Genomic DNA, 13,306 nt, shown 5'->3' on the forward strand with positions numbered 1-13,306 from the left:
TGTTTCTTGCATTTTGTTTATGCTCCCATAATTTGCTGTGTCTGTTCAGCTTGATCTAAATAGTGATAAGTCTCTGGTGCTTCCATACTGCTATTTTGTGTTCCCCTGCACAGAGGCTGAATTTATTAATCGTGTGAAATGTCTGATCCTTACCTGCCCAGACAGCTTTGTTTTGATGTCCTGAGAGCACATGAATATTCCTGGGAGCCATGAACAAAAGGTGATGTGAAAGTGCAAAGTCAGCAAGGCAATTACTAATGTGTCCTATAACACAGCACAGCAGGTAGAAGGGAGAGATATCCTCTGTGCAAATAACTAATTACTGTCACTGTAAATAATCCCCCGGGGGAAGGCCCTGTGCACCTAAAGACTTCTCCATTTCTGCCATTTACATCGGCTGGCTCAGGGAGATATATTGCCATTCCTTAAATGCCTTACATGCTGTGAGTATCCCTAGGCCACTGCAGGTGTAATGACACTCTACTCCTACACAGCCTTTTTGATGTGACCCCAACCACAGAGCAGGATCCTTGTCTGAAGAGCAGAGAAGATGAAGAAGACAAATGGCACTTCCTACACAGCTCTTGCAAGGGAAGGAGTGTGTGGAGGTAATACCGGAGGGAAAAACAAGAGCAACAGTGGCTGCAGGTGGAGGCTTCTCTTTGCCAGTTAATGCACTCAGAGGAATCAAAATGAAGAAACACTCATGAAGAAGAAAGTGGTAGCAAAGGCTAGGACGGATGATGTGAAAGTAGTAAAGCTTTGACTATTGAGAGAAACACACATTTCTATAAACTCCAGACCATGAAGCTGGAGAACTTCCACTCTGGACATCATCTAATAGGATTACTATGCTGTGCAAGACATTGCCAAACCCAGTATGACCCATATCCAGCACTCCTTTCAGGGAGCTTTTCTTATTCACAGAAACATCAAGAGACCCTGCAGGTTAAATCAGTAATGCCCCATCATGTGTACTTCACACAGGAATATGTCAACTCCTGTCCCAAAAGATTTGCACCAATACCACAAGGGAAGGTAGTGCAGAGAGCAGAAAACACTGATCCATTCACTCACATCACTCTTTTACCACGCTGTGTCCCAGCTTCAGCCCATTCAGCCCCTCTCCTGTCCCCTCTGTGAGCTGGGGAGCTCTTTACAAGAAATCCTCCCCAGGTCTCAAGGGACAGGAGTACTGCAAAAGCCATCCAGCCTGTTATGAAAGAGTGGCCACAGCATAGAAGAGCACACACTTCAGGCTCCTCTGTAAGGATTTCTCTTCATAAAGCAAGACGTTTACGCCATCTTGCAATAAGCTGAATTGGAAAATATCAGATATTTCCTAACAGCTTTTTCACAGCATGCAGCTTGTTAGGTTTTGACACTTTTGATCTTGCTTGATTACTTGTTTCCATTCTACCAGCAATTTTATTCTAACTGTTCTGGTTTTGAAGTATTTCTCTCTGACAAAACTTCTCCCTTGATTTTGCTACAAATCTTTCCATTCATTTCCATTCATTTAATCTCTAACTGAGCTCAGTGCAAGATATTTTTATCTGCTGATGTTTATAAGAGTCAAAAGAGTCAACGTTGTTGGGCTGTTTTTTATCCTGAAATATGCCAATTCAATACAACTAAATTTTATTTTGTGTTTTAATGGAAATTTGAATGTTTAGAGGAGCTCTTCAGGAATAGAAGACGTAATCACTGGCCATTGAGAATAAATGTTGCTTGTAAATAACATCATCCTAGGCAGCTTTCTTCTCTCAAGAATTAAAGAGAAAGCAAGATGAAGTACCATCTCCATAAATACTGCTTTGTTTCAGCGTATTTAAAATTCCTTGTGTAAGTTTCAGCATCCATATTTCTTCACCTCTATGAAGATTACAACAAAGCAGCTGTTAGCAGAGCTTGCCACATGTTTCCTGATGGAGGAAAATACTTTCTGTGAGATGGCTCAGTTTTTCATCACTCATTTTTTATTTATTTATTTAGTTAGCTGGTTTCAGAATATATTTGCATGAGCACTGGGAAAGGAGAGAGAAAAATTCTGTGCCTTGATAAACTCAGTTGCACTCAGAAATGCTGTCACAGCAAGAGTGTTACAGAGCAACAGACACAGTGGAAGTCATGGTCATACTCCCAGTTTTATCCTACATACCCACTGTTTTGTTAATCAACAAGTAACTGGGTAGAGTGGACTCGATATCTGTCAAGCAAGTCATATTTAGGTGGAGAAGTTAAGAAAAGGAAATATCATTCAAAATTTATTTTATTTTATTTTATTTTCATGTCCCCTACTTGCTGATTCACCAGAGATGGTTGGGAGGGTATTCCAACGTCATCATCATCTTTGCAATATGAAAAATTTTTTATCAAGGAACTCAGACATGGGAAGACAATAAGTAAATCCCTAATCTGTGCAGTATATGTATATACTTGGCCCATGTTGAAATTCTACACAGTATGGTCTCTAGCCGAGTTAGATTCAGGCACTAGATGTGCAGTTAAAAACAGATGCTAGCACTGAAATAATAAAAAACATGTTGAATAAAAATCTTGCCAATCAGTGTGTAAGAAATGTGGCCTCCAGAAAATTCAAGGTTATACAGCATGACATGGATCTTGTAAGGCTGTCTACCCCCGTGTCAGAGGATGCACACCCCACTGCCTCTGAGCGGGGGAATGGAGAAGGTGTAGACAGTGCGGCCACCCTGCAGTGCTCTGGTGGGCTCCTCAGCCCACCCAGACACACAGAAGCACTATTGCAATGTGGAAGCTCTCAGAACTTGGAAGGCACACAGTGCAACTTGAAGGGAAAAGAAGTCAGACTAAATAGCTACATCTATTTCTGACCTGAGTGCACAAATCTTTCATGGTCCCCCTGCTTGAGCCTGCCTAAAATAAAGCATTAAACTTTCCTCACGGGACCTGCTGCTAAGCCTTTAGGCCATCTAATACTTCTGCGTTAATGGCAAAGTCGTGGTATATCTTTTTATTAGCAAATAGAGTGCAGCAGGAAAAAGTGTCAAATGCCAGGTTTGAAATGCCACTATCATCAGAAATTCCCGAACTGATCATTGGTGTGGAATAAATAATAAAGCAGCAGGAAACTGGTGGTTAAGAGACTATGGAAGGCTTTCAAGTGTCTAGTAATTCCTGGTGCTTCAATTTTAAAAAGTCCTGATTTTAAGAATATGGAAGTCCCCAAAGTCCACATTTCACGAAACTTTAAAGACTCTAGATTAAATAGAGTAAAACTGGAGAATTGAGAGATCGCTACCCCTTTTTAAAAATCCAGTCAATATTCCTGCAGGTGTACATTTGTTCTTACCATATACAGCTTTAGTAGCCTGGGTAGCCTATGCACAGCACTGTCCTGTGCTGGAGAGATGCAGTTTTTCTCTCCCCTGACCTGAAAGAATGAAGTACCTAATATTCCACTGAGGACAGATGTTATATTTATTCTAGAGTGCAGAGAAGTGAGGTTGCCAAGTATGTCAGTGATGAAACTGGGTGCATTCATCCTGACTCCAAGCTAACTTTCTAATAACTGCTTCCCAGTTCCAACAGCAGCACCCAATTTACATCTCTTTTTGAAGAGGTGTGGCATGATCCTACATCTACCACCACTGTCACAGAAGCACTTAAATTTTAGTTGCTCTACTGCAAGAAGCTACCATGGCTGGAGGAGGCCTTCTGGATGGATATCCACTATCTAACTCATAAAATACTGACAAACAGACAAACACATTGAGGTTCTTCAGTGACTAGGCTGATTAACTAAAAGAGGGTTTTGTAAATGACTGTTTCTACAGGTGTGGACCCTTCAGTGTTCCCTTTTCAGCTTAGCTGGATGCTATGGGTTTTACATAGCCCACTGAGAGAAGCGTAAGGGTCACTGAGATGAAAGCCCAGCAGATACCACCTCCCACCTGCACTTTCTGGAAAAGCCTGTGCAGGTTTGCCTGGGTTGTGCTAATGTGCATAAAACCCACATACCCCAGAGCGTATGCATTGGCCTTATAGGAGACTAGGTTTTAAAATTTGTTACTTACATGCAGGGCAGTCTGTTCATGATAAAAGCACTATAGTGTATTTCTTACCCTTCTAATTATAGCTTAAGGTGCAATTTGTTGGAAAATTTGGTGCAGTTACAGTAGTTTATATCAGATGTAAGGCAGATATCTGCTCATACCTACCCTGCATATGATAATAGGGAACAGAATGCATTCTGCACTTGACAGCTGTAGAGAGGGAGAAGGTTCAAAGTTGTTGCTTGACCATTTGGGGATGAATGTCAAAGCAGATCTTCAAGAAAATTATGCTATCTGTATTGTGTCTGCGGAGCCTTTTGGTCATTATTATCCTGCACCAGGAGTATTTGGTGAAAGGGAAGAAGGAAATGGTTGTTCTCATCCCTCTGACATTGAAGGCAATGGAAGGATAGATGGAAAGATGGAAAGATAAAGACAGGAAGACACATGAAACAGAAGCAGATCCACGCAGCTAAGATTTTCCAGTTGAACTTTTCTGAGGAGCATGTCATCTGAGCAGTTTGGTGAATAGTTCAAGAGATGGAAATGGCTTTCCTTAGTCTTACTAAAGTTTTGGCAAAAGAAGATATTTCACTCACTTTTCCTAGCAAGGAAACAAGCAGGTCAAGATAAAGTACAAATGAAAGACGCATCCAAAAGGAAAGGGCATCCATGTGAATGTGTTAACTGCTACCCTATAAAATGACTATCGTATAGAAAATTATAAAGTTTGTTTGTTTGTTTGTTTGTTTTTTTCCATAGCTTTGTGTGTCTGTGTGTGTGTGTAGCAAATAACTTATGTGAAGCTGTATTCTTGTGGCTTTGGGAAACTGTTGAAGCTTCAGGAGGTGTTTGGGGCAAGCAAGGGATGCTGTACTGGCATTGCCTGAATTTAGAGCAGGGACCGTACCTTCACTGCAGGTTTCTCTCACATTTAATCTTTCCATGGAGACTTTGTGCAGTTGTTCACCCACCTGTATACCAGTGTCAGAGCTACAGAAAGAAAGCTCAAACATTTTAGTTTCAAATGAAGTTTAGGCAATGAAGGTCTTTTATTTGTTGTTATCATAAGATGAATACAGTGAGTTTTGAAGCAAAGAGTGCCCACTCCACTTTGGACATCGGGGCTCTCTAATCATTTCCACATCTGTACGCTCACCTGCCTTCCCTTCCCATGTTTGACTCCTGCTCAAACATGCTGTGTTCTTATAGCCTTAAATGGAATACTTTATGTCTGTGTCCACAGCCTATCCCTCCAGCTTTTCCAGGCTTGGCAGAAGAGAGAAGAAAATCCATCTGTGGGCCAGATTTTCCCCATTTTGAAATTCTCCAGTTATTGCACTGTTAATAGCTACAGCAATTATTTAATATTATCCAGAAACCAATAGTGATGCTTTTTATTTAATACTTACACTTTACTGTCCAATTAGCCTACTCTTTAAGAATTTCCTTACTAACCAGATTACAAAGATGGTTACTTAATTTTTCCAGCTGACAGTTAGCATGTTGACATTCTCCTTGCTTAGTAACAAAAGTCACATGAGATTATCTGAAGCAGGAAGCAAACACATTGCTGTGGAGAGTGAGAACGTGGCATTTTTAGCAGCCCAGTAACAGAGCCTTGCCCCTATTGACTGCTCCCCTCTGATATTCCTTAGAACAGCAACAGCCGTCTCAAATTTCTCCATCTCTTTTCTGAACTGAAAACCTCTTTGCTCCACAGCTAGCCATTTTAATCTTTTCGTCCTTTCTTGGCACACATTCATTATCTCAACAATACTAATTAAATCAGGAAAGCTTTTGGAGATATAATTTTAAAGCACAATACTAAATAAAGCTGTACTGCCCATGGTCTCATGCTAAATTAGGAAATTGTGTAAAACTGGCAGTCAAGCAGGAGAGTATTTGAATTGCTCTTATCTCAGACCTAAAACAAGGACATCATTAGGGACAGTTAGTTGTTTCTGGGAAGTCAGTGCTTGTCCTCATTTTAACTAACAATACACTACAATACCAAATTTGAATATGCTGGGAGCATGAATGATCTGACAGTAAGAAGGGCACCAACGATTCTCAGTGGCTTGAATGGAAATAGCAGGTGTCTGGTACTTTTCTGGCGCTAAGACAGTAATCAGTCACAGATAATTGATTACTTTCAGATCCAGAAAGTGATTTGCAAAGGATTATATTTTCACAGTACTGTACTAGCTGAACATTAACTGCACAGGAGGAAACAGATTTCTGAAGCATCAACCACACAACCAGTCATTTTTGATCATTTGAGCCATCCCCACACCCCATACAGTCGTATGTTCAAACTTCTGGGCAAATACTAATTAAGCCTTCTAATTGCAACACAGCTGCTTCCATTCCATCTATTAAACTCTATTCATCCCTTATTATTAAACAAAATGTAGGGCAGGAAAATAGAAAGAGATTTTCCTATGCATCTGTCTCTTTCAGGACAAATTCCTTTCCTGAACAAGTACAGCCATGCCTATAATCATATATAATATAGAGTATCACAAGACTACTCACATTCATTTTGAAGACCTATCTAGCAGTGAATTATCTCCTGCTTTGTCAAAACGAGCATGACTGCACATTAAGCTCAGCATGATTCACAGGCAGAGCAATATGGAAAACTGCCCTTGTGGAGGCTTATCTAGCTTCACAGAAGTGTCTGGAAAGAACCTCAGCAACTTTAGCAATTGTTTAAGAGCTGGACTCTGCTACCAAGAAGATAAGCACTAATGCAACATAACAAAATGCAACTAATGACCAAGTCTGGCAAGAAAACAGGAGTCCTGCCACAACCAGACCAACATAGAGCAGCTCCAGCCCATTTCCTGCCAACCAAGAACAGGGAGAGGCGTTTGCTCGAGCCACTTCAGGGACCATTTCACTGTTTAATCCAGCTCAAAATCATCCTAGCAGAAAAGATGACACCCCTACAATCAGATCTTAAAAAAAAACAAAATAAAACAAACAACCAGAAAACACTCAGAACCTGTGAGAAATCATTTACAAACACTGATCTGATGCTCTCTGTCCCTTCTCATTTATTTATCTACAGAAACGTATACACAGTCATTCACATGAATATTTAGAATACCCGTGGAAAGGTACCTCTGGTAGCAAAAGGCTGTCAAATACACTTGAGAAACAGCTCGGAAATGGCCCTTTATGGAGCTGATGGACACTTTGTGAGAAAAGCTATTTTGTCTTTCTCAAAGTTTTTCTTGCATTTGGGTCAAATTCAAGGAATAATTTGTGCTGAAATCAAATGCCAAGACATGTTCCTAGGAAGCCTAGGCTTAACCCTAGGCCAGCCCATGAAACAGAAGGCAGCAGCCGCCTGCCGCCCTGGAAGAAGTGCTCCCTGCCAGGCAGGGCAGCTGGGTTAATCCCTTCCATGCCTTGTTCACTGATTAGGTTTGAAGATGAATCGAAGCAGATGCTACACCCCTATGTATCCTCTCTGGAGGGTCCATCAGCCACTTCTTTCTTCAGCGCATGGTGGATGAGGAACCTGCCTCTGCAGAGATGGGTTCCCATCAGCAGAAGAGGGTCTGCAGCCTGGACCCCCAGAGGAGTGCATTACACGGCAGGCACTTCAGTAGGAGGAACATTTGCATTTCCCTATCCGCTCTGTAGATGATTATTAAATCTGGTCTGTCTGTTCCAACAACTAGCTTTTCATCAGAAACAACCAGGTTGGGTAATGAATGGTTATGTCTGAAGCTGAATGAAATATTTTGCTCAGCACCCCCCCACACACACACCCACACACCCACACACAAAACCACCACCAACAAATTGAGCTGAGATGGACTAAATTATTTTTTCCCCTCAATTTTTTGGTTCAGCTGCCACACTGAAAAATCAATTATTTTCATTGCACTACATCAGTCACACCTATTTATAGAAATTCTAGTCATACAATCTGAGAGCAGATTTCCCCTGCTGTTACATTGGCTTTAACTTCCAAGGAAGCCAATGTAGATGAACCCTTTGGGAAAAATAAGTCCCTGGAGTGGAGAGCCTGACACTCCCCTACCATGAATAACAAACAGCAAGTGTTAGAACGATTAGTCACAGGGAACACTTTATGGGAAATAACCAGTGATTGAAATTTTCTTGCTTAAAAGAATTAAAAAGTCTAACCAGCTCCAACTTCTATGACCTGTTGAAAGGACTTTTTGGGCTTTGACGTTACACAAAATGGTATGCTGCTCTAATTTTAGTAAGAGTCTTTAATGGTGCAACACCATACTGAGGGTCAGGTTATCTGGTTATACAGATTTAGCCCATTCACCTAAGAAAAAAATGCATTGACCTGTACAGTTTGAGCAACTTTGTGTGATTCCATTTGATTTTGTTTCTTGCACAGCCCAAATACCAAAGAGGACCGTCCCTGGAGGTCTTTAAAAGACATTTAGATATAGAGCTTAGTGATATGGTTTAGTGGAGGACTTGTTAGTGTTAGGTCAGAGGTTGGACTCAGGAGGTCTCTTCCAACCTAGATGATTCTGTGTGCTTGCCTATAGCAGCACCTGTTGGGCCAGTAGCACACATGCCACGTTATTTCTGGTGAAAAATGATTATATCTCTGAGGATTAGACCATCCTGGAAGTGGATTTACACATCTGCAGCACTGACAGTGTTCTGTGCTTTGTACAGCCTCCCACTTGCCTGGCTGCCCTTGCAATGATGGCAACGGATAAAATAGATGGGTACGGGCCCTCTGGCCTCTCCTGCCTCCTGAAGCAGTTGGGATGGCAGCCAAGCTGGACAAGGTCAAGGGCTTCTGTCTACTAGCAACTATTTGGAGGCCAAGTACCAAGTCCTGGGGGCATCACTGAAGCTGCTTCCAGGATGCAACACCTGCCATTGATGTGCAGCTGTCTTCAAAGTTGTATCACTGCAAGTCAAAACTTCTCATAAAAAACAGCATCGCTCCAGAACTGCATCTATACTGGTTTATAGCAATGCAGAAACTGGACCTAAAGCCTAAAATAGGTGTCAGGTCGTACTCGTGTTGGTTTTCTGTTTGTACTGATATATCAGAAGAGGCTTAAAATGTCTTCTGTTATTTCCTGTTGTTCTATTTAAAAAGAAGCGAAAGAAAACCATACTCTCCACAAAGTTAGAGAAGGGTTGATTGACATGGCCTTTGCAGCTGTTCATGTCTTTAGAAGTCTCCTGTTTGGTTTACACTGGTTTACATTCCTTGAGAAGGTAACCCCTTTCTTCTGAAATGCATTTGAACTGAAATCATCGTGGGCAGCTCTACACAGGGGGCAAGAAACAAGCTGCATCCATCAAATGATTTATTTCATTACAAGTAGCATACCTAGGTCCAGAAAGCATTGTGCTGGCTGTGCCTCTGTCAGTCATTGCCCAGAGGGTTCAATTAGTATTAGGGAGGTTGCCTGCTGACCTTTCATTTTGCTCTACACTAGGATTTCCATTCTGACTGATGAAGCCACATGTCACTATAATTTCACCAGCATCTGTAAAAGAGTGCCTGCTGCAGCTTCCACTTTACATTAGTCTTCTGTGCTTCTCCTTTGATCTTGTACTGAAACATGCCACACCATCATGCCAGAAAAAAAAAACAACAACTCCATGTCCTTCTTTGATCTGCACCCTCGTGTCCTGATGAGAAGAGTAAGTCTGCATTTTATAACGTTATGGCCAAATCCTTTGTGCATGTAAGTCATTCCTGTGGGGCTCTCATTCAATAGGGCCTAACCCAAGGGAATTATGCTTCACCTACACCAGTTGAGCCCCCCATGCCTGGAGTTAGATAAACAGCAGACCAACCCTGCAATCACAAATTTTCTTTTCTTTCTTTTTTTTTTTTTTTTTTTTTTTTTTTATAATGAAGTCAATCTTTCATAAAATGATCAAACGAATTGACATAATTCAACTCAGCAGGTTAAAGATCAGACTCACGTATGAAATTATTTGACAATATGTTAAAAATGAAGCCATAAAATATTTAAACATGAGCCTGCAGTAGCTTCACAAGGGAACGCAAGATAATTTCAGCTTTCTAGCAGAAAATAGAGTAAGCATAGCATTGTTAGAAAATATGCCCTTAAAGATTTATTCCTGTCACACTAGGAATGGAACAACTGAACTGAACAAAGACGGTCAAAGGGCTTATGAAACAATGGGATAGACACTGGGAGGTAGGTGAAATTTATTATTTTGTGCTATCTATTTTAAATTCTCCTATAGTTTCACTTGGACAGTGTTGGTGGACAGTAAAAGAAGTTGTTGGGGTCTCTCTAGAGATCATTTCTTGGTTTTATTCATTATAATTCATTTGTCACCCTTGCCTTATTCAGTTTTTTTCTCGGGATGTTAATTTTTAATTTCAGGTGACCTCAGATCACAAGACTCACATTTTTAAAGCTACTTAGACTTTTTCCATTTAGCTTTGCAAGCCTAAGTAGCTTTCAATGGGATCTAGGAGATGAAATGTTTAGGAAATGGAGAAAATGGGACTCAGTTGTCAAAATCACTCATACCATGCAATGTATTTATGATTTGTGGCTCTAAGAACCTTTGGAAATGAGACCTTGATTTTGTTTTGTGTTAATACAGCACCATCAAGAAGGTACCCTATTCTATGATTACTGCTATTATGATAGAACTAAAAAGGACTGAGAGCCTATAGAATATTATGATATATTCTATTATGATAGAACTAAAAAGGACTGAAGAGGAAAGTTTTAAAATGTAGACCCTAGAGGTTCAAGTTTGTAAATAAATAAAGATCAATATCTAATGCAGTGATAATTAATCTTTAATATTTGAGGTCTTAAAATTCAGATTTCATACTCTAGATGTCTGGTTTCTGAATTCTAAATGTTTAGGGTTAGCAATCCTGTTTTGCCGTGATTGGGCTGAGGTTCATTAAGTGACTGAGACCATTCAAGGTGAGAGCTGCACCAAACTGTGCATTCTTATCACACTCAGACAAAAAGAACCAATTCTGCTTTTCTTTGGGGTTTCATGTCTGTAAAAGTTTTCCTGACATGTCTATCTTCCCAAACTGATCTCAGGACCAGCTTCAAAACAGCCAGAACAAATTCAGAATCTCAAAATCCAGTGACGTACTGCGTCATCCTTCCAGTTAACAACCACCTTTCTAAGGCTGTCTTACAGTGCAGTTCACTAAACACATCGTGTGTTGTTTCAGATGAGCCAGGCAGTGTTCCTTCAGTCTGTCCAGTTTGCAAATGAATTCTCTGGCCATCACCACCATTACTGCATCTAAAAGTTGCTGTAAAAATCTCTTTGAAATGGTAACCCTAAACTGGGGTCTTTCTGTAGCTTCAAAGGCATGATGTCCCAATCTGAATTCCTTTGAAATATTTAATTTGAATAATAAACTAGCCAAGCACCAGCATATTCAGGTTGTTATCAATTAGCTCTGACCAGTAGAAACTTTGAAGTGTTAATGGTTTAGCTGGACAAAGTGGCAGACTTTACTGGTTTCCATGGGAAGAAAAAATTAACCCTTTTACACCCTGCTGAAGAGACAACCTTTTAATAAAGAACTCACAAAAGTCCTAAGTGTTATACCCATAGCCAAAATGTTCATAGAGACATAATGGGCAAAAATGAAAATCCAGCCATTTTCATTCTTTATATCCCCAGAAACAACAGTAGGGGCCCACAACCCCTTTGGGGACAACAATATTTGTGTGCTTAGTGACCTGCACATTGAATTTATTGTTCAGTCTGTACAGCACAAACAGCAGGATGAGTTTATATGTATTTGAAGCATGTGCTGAAATATCTTTCATCTGTTCTTGGCTGTACCTTTGACGAGACAGTGATATTTTTCACTTCGGGTGCAAATAAAAAATAACCCAAACAAACAAAACATTCCCACATGCTGTTTCTTAGCACAGTCCTTGCTGTTTCACCTTGCCATACAGCCACCTGGGCTGGGGTGGAGCATGCATGGGGCAGCCCATGGGGCAAGCTGCAAAGCTGGTGTGGCTCTGCAAAGCGCCAGTGTCTGAGAGCAAAGACATGTGGATCAGAGTCTTGCTGTCATGGTCTGGGCCCGGCCATACTTCTGAGATAGAGACATCATTGCTTGTATTGCACTTTGGCGGTTGTCCTTGCTTTGTTTCCCCGCTATGTTGTCTCCTTTTCCCATTGGCCACCAACTCCCCTCACGCCTTTCAACCCTTATCCCAGGAGGATCCCCTGCCACCACACCCAAGGCGTCATCACAATAAAGTTTTACTTTTTTTGGTAATACCATACAGATATGTTACTCACCTGACTGCATCAAAAAGCAAAAAAAAACTCAGCCAGGGGTATTGCTCAGACTAAAAAAGTTATATAATTTGGCTTCAGTAACCTGATGGTGTCTTTGTGCAAGCCAGTTTATTTCAGGACACTTTGAAGGGCTGCACACATACACCACCCTTTAGGTAGATCCACTGGTGTGACTCTAATAAGTAGGAGTGCTACATGGGGCAAGTGCCAGGATTTTGGCTACCAGATGATCTGCTCCAAGGTCTCAAACCCTTCGTGTGAACAATGGAGTAACCAGAAGTTATCCATGGCCTGTTTGTTGACTGCTCTCACAACACTGTTACCATTTTTTTTCTTGTTAAATGACAGAATATCTTTATTTTTATTTTTATTTTTATTTTTATTTTTATTTTTATTTTTATTTTTATTATTTTTATTTTTATTTTTATTTTACATTCAGGAATTAACACAGTTTAATCCCAAGTGATCCTGGCTTGGATTTCTTAACACATCCTGTCACAACACAGTTGCCAATTTAAAAAGGTCATTCATCCAAACTGGGAAAACCTTTATTTCTTTTCAGGGAACAGTACAGTCTCCCAGTCTCCCACTGTTTTTTCAAGAGAATGAAAAACCATCTTTTCCCCTTCTCCCTCCTTCATAATACCATCTGACAGGATGCAGAGTTCACAATTCATGGCTCAAGTGACCTCTGTATTCCCATTACCCATGGCTCCTCCTTAGGGGATTTGCAGAGCTGTATTTGTATCTAAAAACAGTTCCTGAATCCTCGAATAGTACTAGTGAGGATTAACAGGAATGTCACTTTCTAGCAATTATCAGAAATCAAAACGTACACTTCTTCAGAGGGCTACCTCAAGGCATAGACATTTTTAGGGACTACAAATACAAAAATCAAATCTCAGTTACCAATGAGGAGTTAAAAATACAAGAGATTTTGCAGTCCAGTAAATTAT

This window comes from Netta rufina, assembly GCF_964035555.1.
Source record: "Netta rufina genome assembly, chromosome: 1".
Lineage (NCBI taxonomy): Eukaryota > Metazoa > Chordata > Aves > Anseriformes > Anatidae > Netta > Netta rufina.